Raw genomic sequence first — 8,350 nt, 5'->3', positions numbered from 1 at the left:
CCATGCCATGCATGAACATAACTACCATAGTTGTAAGGGGTGCAGCCACTATGGGCCCCAGAGCTGAGGGGGGCCCATCTTCCTTGTCAGAGTTACATGTGTTATATACATTTATCACCATTGGGTGGTACATAGGGGCTCTTACACACTTTTGCTATGGGGCCTTCAAATACCTGACGCCATGTGTGACTACTGCTGCTTCGCCCAAAGCAGGATTGAGCATAGTCAAAGTGATGGTCTCAATGATACTGTAAGTACCCTACTTACGTGTGGTTCAATAAATATTTGTACAGTTCCTCTCAAGAAAAGCCCTGAGTGTTGGTGATTATACTGGACTGCTACATTATTTATTTTCTATGACTACAGACGCACAAACACACTTTTCATTGGTCGGTCTGTTTGTCTGTCTGGTTATGCATTCGGACATCCCAGCACCGATTGGGATGAAACTAATGCGAGGTGGTCCAGTTGGATCCTGCCCAGGTTTCAGGGGGATTTGGGTCCCGGTCAGACCTCCCATTGGTGTACGATGGGCAGAACTTTGACCCAGGGAGTCTGTGGATTTGGATGAAAACTTCAAAGAGGGGTTGCCATTGGTCTGGGATACCGAACGTAATAACTTGAAGATTTAAACCGGGCAACAGCAGGTACTTCAGTGTGATGTCATAGCTCTGACACATCTATCCATAATGCTTAGCCCCTCTTCAGACATCAGATTAACCAGGATGCAGCCTAAGGTACTGGGTCATGAGGGGGAATGAGCTCTCCCAAATCATGTACCCTATTGTAGTACAGTAATTAATACCTGATGCACCTGGTTCCTTGCCCTGTTTAGGTCAGGAACATCTTCTAATGAGGAGTGGTTGGGACTACATAGGGTATATGAGAGCGCATTACTGAGAGCTACAGGGAGGCCACCTGTGAGAGTGACAGGGACTGGTGCAGGGAGATAGGGAGGGACAGATCATCCCTAGACTGATCCGTGCAGTACATGTAGTAAGGTGGGACCAGGCATAAAGCAGATGGATGTTAGGCTGTCTGGGAGGGGGGAGAGGTGCTGGCTACCCCGCCTTCCTCTGTTCAGCAGCCATGTGTGTGACAGTATTTCCCGCGGCCAGCGTTGGGACTGTGGCCGGGCGTGTGGGGGAGCGAGGGGTTCAGTGGGTGGGATCTTCGTCAGACGGCAGCTGGGAGGCTGTAACAGCAGCACGGCAAATCCCACGGGCCCATTGTGGTGATAATCTGGCCCTGCAATGTCCATGTGCTCCGCCTGCCCTCACTCTCACTGCAAACAGTCTTATTTATTAGGCTATGCAAACGGGCGCAGCTCCCGCTCTGCCCCAGGCCCAACGTGCCTGTATGTATTGTGCTTTGTTAGCGGTAATGGCAGAATTGTCATTTATCTCTGCTTTTTGTGGCAATAAGAAATGATATATCGCCCAAATACACATGGAGGGAGAGGGGCTCTGATGGGGTACTACCCCTGCGATGTGCTCGCATTAGTGGTCTCTTCACTTCTCTATCAGGACCCCCACAGCGCTACTGCCCATATGTGCTCATTGCTCTCTAGCAAATTGTGCTAAATGCAGTCCTCAGGCGACAGCGAGTAACGCCATCTTCAGATAGCGACTCCATCCTCCATAGACACCTATGGGGGCTGCAGCTGCTGCTGGAAATGGGGGAGCGCGTCAGATATGGTGAAATCTGCTGCCGTCCCTCCATGGTACATTGGGGTGATACTTAATATTTGTGGGTACCCGCTTTCAGGGGATATGTTGCAAATATTGAATGATAAATAGGACCCTCAGTTATTATGTAAATTACTGCAGCTCTTGGTAGAGACAGAAGTTCCTGGTACAATATTCTCCTGTGAACTCCGGATCCCTATGATGTCACAGGGTGTGTCTCAGGCACGCACTGAGCATGCTCCTGCCAGTACATGGGCTGCTCCCTCCTCTCATTAATACTCATGAATATTCATAGCTGCCCCAGAGGCTGCAGTCTTGTAAATAGTGAGTATGAAATAAACAATACAGCTGTCAGATTATATGGTGTCTGCTCCAATGTGTAGGTGACAGGTCCGCTGTACAGACAGGGATCTCCGGGACAGCTGTGTAAGGAATGTAAGAGTTATACACACAGAGAAATCATTATGTGTCACCTGATCTGTTCCTTGTGTCACTCCTCTCCCTGTCTGTGTATAACATGGTCCCTGATCTCCCTGCACTGTCGGAGCTGAGCTCTCAGGTAATGACAAGTATATAATCTATACAGTGTAACAGGGAGAATTATGTGTCACCTGATCTGTTCCTTGTGTCACTCCTCTCCCTGTCTGTGTGTAACACGGTCCCTGATCTCCCTGCACTGACGGAGCTGAGCTCTCAGGTAATGACAAGTATATAATCTATACAGTGTAACAGGGAGAATATACCCATTTTCAGGGGGTAACCACAAATATTTTCTATCCCCCGAATGTGTGACAGAGGGACCACATCAGATATCTCCGATACCTGCTGCGACCCTTCCATTTCTGCTGGCAACTGCAACCCCCATAAGTTTGTATGGGGGATGCAGTGCTGTCATATTTACTAACTTCTGGAATGCGATGCATTCTTCCGATTGGCTCCTGCAGCTAACGCTAACTAGTCGGGGCTCCCTTGTGCGGAGCATGCGTGGTCTGTAGACGGTGTGTTTGTAGCTATCTCTGTTACCTTCCACAAATGCTGACTACCGGTCACTCACTCTGACAATGGCCAAAGAACCTGTCAGCGCACACGGGTGTCCTGAGTGGGAGAGGTGACGTTGGTGGAGTAATAAAGAATGATAGGACAGCAGTTAGTATTGGGAGTGGTGTTACAGTAGGGCTGTAGTGTACAGGACATAGCTGTATCTTTCTGGGCTGCAGGACAATGATCCTCGCTATCGGGACAGGACCCCCAAATGGGGACAGTCGGGATTGCCCAGTTTGAACAAGGTAATGTGGCTCAGCGAGGAGGTGACCGCCTGGTAACACGTCTGGGTGCGGGCAGAACACAGATAAGCTGTTGGCGCTGTGCTCCCAGCCAATCACCGGTACTAGTACATGCAGAACCGCGCTGCAAGCACTAATTACTGTAGGGTCACTTTCAGGACCATCGCTAATCAGTTTACTTTTTTATTTTTTACACTCTTGTTTGATTTGAAGTGTGTATAGGTACAAGTGTGTATAGGTACAAGTGTGTATAGGTACAAGTGTGTACAGGTACAAGTGTGTATAGGTACAAGTGTGTATAGGTACAAGTGTGTACAGGTACAAGTGTGTACAGGTACAAGTGTGTGTATAGGTGTGTATAGGTACAAGTGTGTGTATAGGTAAGTGTGTATAGGTACAAGTGTGTATAGGTACAAGTGTGTGTATAGGTACAAGTGTGTATAGGTAAGTGTGTGTATAGGTACAAGTGTGTATAGGTAAGTGTGTGTACAGGTACAAGTGTGTGTGTACAGGTACAAGTGTGTGTATAGGTAAGTGTGTGTATAGGTAAGTGTGTGTATAGGTAAGTGTGTGTATAGGTAAGTGTGTGTATAGGTAAGTGTGTGTACAGGTAAGTGTGTATAGGTAAGTGTGTATAGGTAAGTGTGTATAGGTAAGTGTGTGTACAGGGAAGTGTGTGTACAGGGAAGTGTGTGTAGGTACAAGTGTGTGTATAGGGAAGTGTGTGTATAGGGAAGTGTGTGTATAGGGAAGTGTGTGTACAGGGAAGTGTGTGTAGGTACAAGTGTGTGTATAGGGAAGTGTGTGTATAGGGAAGTGTGTGTATAGGGAAGTGTGTGTATAGGGAAGTGTGTGTATAGGGAAGTGTGTATAGGTACAAGTGTGTGTATAGGGAAGTGTGTGTATAGGTAAGTGTGTGTATAGGTAAGTGTGTGTATAGGTAAGTGTGTGTATAGGTAAGTGTGTGTATAGGTAAGTGTGTATAGGTAAGTGTGTGTATAGGTAAGTGTGTGTATAGGTAAGTGTGTGTATAGGGAAGTGTGTGTATAGATAAGTGTGTATAGGTAAGTGTGTGTATAGGTAAGTGTGTATAGGTACAAGTGTGTGTATAGATAAGTGTGTATAGGTAAGTGTGTGTACAGGTACAAGTGTGTGTGTACAGGTACAAGTGTGTGTGTACAGGTAAGTGTGTGTATAGGTAAGTGTGTGTATAGGTAAGTGTGTGTACAGGTAAGTGTGTATAGGTAAGTGTGTATAGGTAAGTGTGTATAGGTAAGTGTGTGTACAGGGAAGTGTGTGTACAGGGAAGTGTGTGTAGGTACAAGTGTGTGTATAGGGAAGTGTGTGTATAGGGAAGTGTGTGTATAGGGAAGTGTGTGTATAGGGAAGTGTGTGTATAGGGAAGTGTGTATAGGTACAAGTGTGTGTATAGGGAAGTGTGTGTATAGGTAAGTGTGTGTATAGGTAAGTGTGTGTATAGGTAAGTGTGTGTATAGGTAAGTGTGTGTATAGGTAAGTGTGTATAGGTAAGTGTGTGTATAGGTAAGTGTGTGTATAGGGAAGTGTGTGTATAGGGAAGTGTGTATAGGTACAAGTGTGTGTATAGGTAAGTGTGTACAGGTACAAGTGTGTATATAGGTACCTGTGTTGTGAATAGTATTATACTTTTAGTGCTCCTATGGTTTGAGGGGGTATTATAACTTTAGAAGGGTTTCCTCATACTATACTATATAATGTACTGTAAGTGTTATATTCGGCATATAATATATGTTTATCTTTTGCCTCTTTGTGTCACTCACCCCAGGGGAACAGAGAATGGGTCAGTCCACTACAAGGCATTATAATAAAGGTCAGTTCTATTATGTTAATTTTTATTACCAGAAATACTTCTTATAGAACTTAAATATAAATTATTTGTAAAATTTTAATTGTATATGTTTTAGAATTCCTAACGAGCTTTGCCTCTGCGCATTAAGTCGTATGATTCTGGCGATGGATTATACTCAGGATATTAACACTTAAAGGAGTTATAACTAATTATGCCTGTGTGGGTCTGATGTTAGAGGCACCCTAGCAGAGTCTATCTAACATTACCTGCAAAGTCCATATTCTCTCTATGCTGAGTCCCTCATCTACTGTACATGACCTAAACGGATCGAAATTACACACAATCTCCATCCGGTTCTCTGTCCAGGTCCCTGGATTTGATTGGGATGCTTTGCTGTATTGCTATATAGAGCAGGGCGCACGTATTATTTTTATTCTGGTCTGAGGGCCACAATGAGAGATTGTACTTATTTTTAAGGGGTCACAATCAAATTTTATCTATGTTTAAAATATAGAATATTTCACAATCACTAGCAGAACACAGGATTCACTTTGCCATTATGTCCGTTCTCTCAACCACGTGAAAATCCCTGCATGGCTATAAAACATGTGCCCGAGGGGGCGAGACTGTGCCACATAGAGGCATACTCTCCTAGTTATTTGATCACCAAGGGGGAAGTGCAGAGGGAGAGGCACAGTAACGCACATCATTGTAAGAATATACAGATGGGATCGGGGACACTGGGTAAGTGGGCGGGGTGTGGGGGTCGGTCCTCCCCTCTCCCAGGATTCTTCCGGACATTCCAGGAGAGAAGGCCAGTAAGCACAGGGGGCAGCACCATGTCTCCAGATGAGTTTGTCTTACTGGGGAAGATTAAGCTCACTAGTGCAGTAACAGCTGGGGATGGACCTCAGAAGCCCGGCATTGATTGGTTGCCAGGCTTCCGACATCATATCCAGCGATGCGATGGCAGCTAGCTATCACATTGCAACCATTCGATGGTTTAACCATTGCGATAGTTATACGGTGCACATGTGCAGAAGCAGCCATAGCTTTGCACATGCGTTCCTAAGGTTGAAAAGGGATGGAGCCCCACCCGCTGGCTGGCAACCATTGAATTCCCCCTATTGGAAAAGTTCTTCCATCGAATCGAAAACATCGATGGTTGCTAACCATCGGCTTCCAATGGCCATCCCTAGTAACAGTCTGACAACAAACCGGAGCGCTGCTGATTCACTGCCAGACTGTCTGTCTGACCTCACTGTCTCCATTCCCACCCTAGGATGGCAGCCAGACCCGGGGCAGAATGACAAGATAGAGAAAGACATTATTGTAGTAATGTCAAACATTGTAAGTTCAGGCTACCAACGAGATGGGAACAGCTGTACATATAACTTCTGTGTATGTTACAATATGTTTTTCAAGTATTGGATGCACTTGAATTCTAGGTTTAGTGTCCCTGTAACCCCAGCACTTCCAACCTACAGCACATTTATAGCTCCGAGGATAAGAATGTAGTCTGGGTGTGGCGCTGGGTGTCTATCCTCTGCTGGGAGGCTGCTGCATTCACTGTTACGTGATGTCCTGTTTTCCCACACGGGATGTAGTCAGCATCCCGGCTTTCAGGATGCTGACTGTCTAATTACCGGCACCGGAATCCCGACAGTGGAAGGGATCTCGGCGCCAGTATACAGACCGCTGGCATCCCGAAGGTAATTATCGGGGGGTTAGGGGAGGCTTAGGGTTAGGCTCTAGGGGGAGGGTAAGGTTTAGGCTACGGGGAGGTTAGGTACTGGGGGTGGGTTAGGGTTAGGCACCGGGGAGGGAGGGGTAGGGGAAAGGGTTGGCAGTAGAGAACTTACCTTGTAGTGTCGGCATTCTCACAGCCGGCATACTAACAGCCGGGATCCCATACACAACCCTTGTCACACAAAAGGCATGAATTACTATGAATTCTCAGTGGCTGCATCCTATAATTTCAAACTGCAAGAACATTAAATGCAAAACCAGGTGTGTTTTGTCTTTAATATTATTGCCGTCTTAAATTTCATGGTCAAAATTGCCTTTGAATCAGGTCCTTGCTTTAGGCACAGATTAGTAAATCTGGCCCAAGGTCCTTATTGTTGTCCAATCATATTAGAGAGACTGTTTAACACCATAGTAAATTAGAAATCCTGTCTGCGCTCATACTGGGAGAGTCTGCTAAGTCCTCTATCCCCATAAGGGCCGGGAAATATAGCGACAGCTGCCACGTGTGCCCAGAACTTTATAGGCACAGACCAAGCACTGAATATCGATAACTAACCATGACTATACCAATTTACCGCAATATGGCTGTCTAACAAAAGAATGATCAGATAATGCTCACACACATTACACAGTCACCAAGCCATGATCCCTTACAGTATAGGAGAGCTCGGTATCTTCGCCTTGGGTGAAATACCAGTTTGTCCCACTGCTGATCTCTTCTATAACTGTCTCAGCTCCAGTAGACTTGGCCAGGCTCCCATTGGTAGGTCTCGATTACAGAGCCGGAGAGGAATTATCCTGTTACTTTGAAAATTTGAAAAATGTTGTCAAGCATCCCATGTCTTCATTTAATGACTTGGCTCAAATCATCTATGACTAAAACAGGTTTTATGGTTGTTCTTGTTGTTACCTAGATGGCGTTGTGACGTTCCATCAGCAGATATCTGGCTACGGAATGCAGGAACTGGGGATTATATATGAGTATTTCAGGAGTGATCTGATCTACATTGTGGAGACCATGGGAGCTAAGGTCCTACTGAGGGAGCTGAGCTCTCGGGATATCCTGGTAGAACAGGTAGGAGGAGAAATCTGAGATGTCTTACTATGTGGAATAGGAAGTTACACTCATGGATGGTAGCCCATAAAATTGGGAACCAGAACATATTTGGTGTTTGAACAACTTCTCACATAGGGGCATATTTATAAAAAAATAGTTGTATGTTACCCGCACATATGAAGCATCCCCAGGAAGTATGTATAGGGGACAGCAGCATCTGAGTATGTCGGGGTCCTGATTGCAGAGCAAGGTGATTGCATTAGACATCACTTTACTTCTAGCACATCGCAAGGATGAGCTCCTAGAGGAGAATCTGTCCCTGTAAGTCAGGGGCGGGGAACCTTTTATTCTGCCAAGGGCCATTTGAATATATATAACGTCATTCGCAGACCACGCCCCCTCCACGTGACATCACACGGGGGACGGGGCCACAATTGCTGGTGATTACAGCAATGTCCGGAGAATCCTGAGGATGCTCTGGGAGCTGTAAGGGCAGCGGTGCGACCGTCTGAAGAGTCCTAAGGATGCTCCAGGCGGCACTGCTGCATAGATTCTAGCTGCAGGGTGCTAGCAAGATGAGGCTAGCAGAAAAAAGCTCAGAGGGTCAGACCAAATGATTCCATGGGCTGGACTTTCCCCATCCCTGCAGTAAGTGATTGTTGATAAATGTGTGCGATACTTAATTCTTGTTGCCACAATAAGTCCCAATGATTAATACGCCCCATAGAAACTCTGGTATTAATTT

General features: G+C 45.9%; 1 pseudogene across 1 annotated transcript in view; it reads left to right on the top strand.

Moving 5' to 3' along the window:
* The first annotated feature begins 4,782 nt into the window (after positions 1-4,782).
* The window catches only part of LOC148532587 (NACHT, LRR and PYD domains-containing protein 12-like), a 32,111-nt pseudogene continuing 28,543 nt past the window's right edge, over positions 4,783-8,350 (top strand). Inside the window, exons 1-2 of the transcript XR_015877709.1 lie at positions 4,783-4,820; positions 7,463-7,623. The product of XR_015877709.1 is annotated as an NACHT, LRR and PYD domains-containing protein 12-like (transcript). The remainder of the gene's footprint in view (positions 4,821-7,462; positions 7,624-8,350) is intronic.

The sequence above is a fragment of the Taudactylus pleione genome, unplaced genomic scaffold (assembly GCF_031769625.1).
Source record: "Taudactylus pleione unplaced genomic scaffold, aTauple2 ptg000073l, whole genome shotgun sequence".
In the NCBI taxonomy this organism is placed as follows: Eukaryota; Metazoa; Chordata; class Amphibia; order Anura; family Myobatrachidae; genus Taudactylus; species Taudactylus pleione.
The sequence above is the reverse complement of the archived record's forward strand: the minus strand, read 5'-3'. Positions and strand labels throughout refer to the sequence as shown.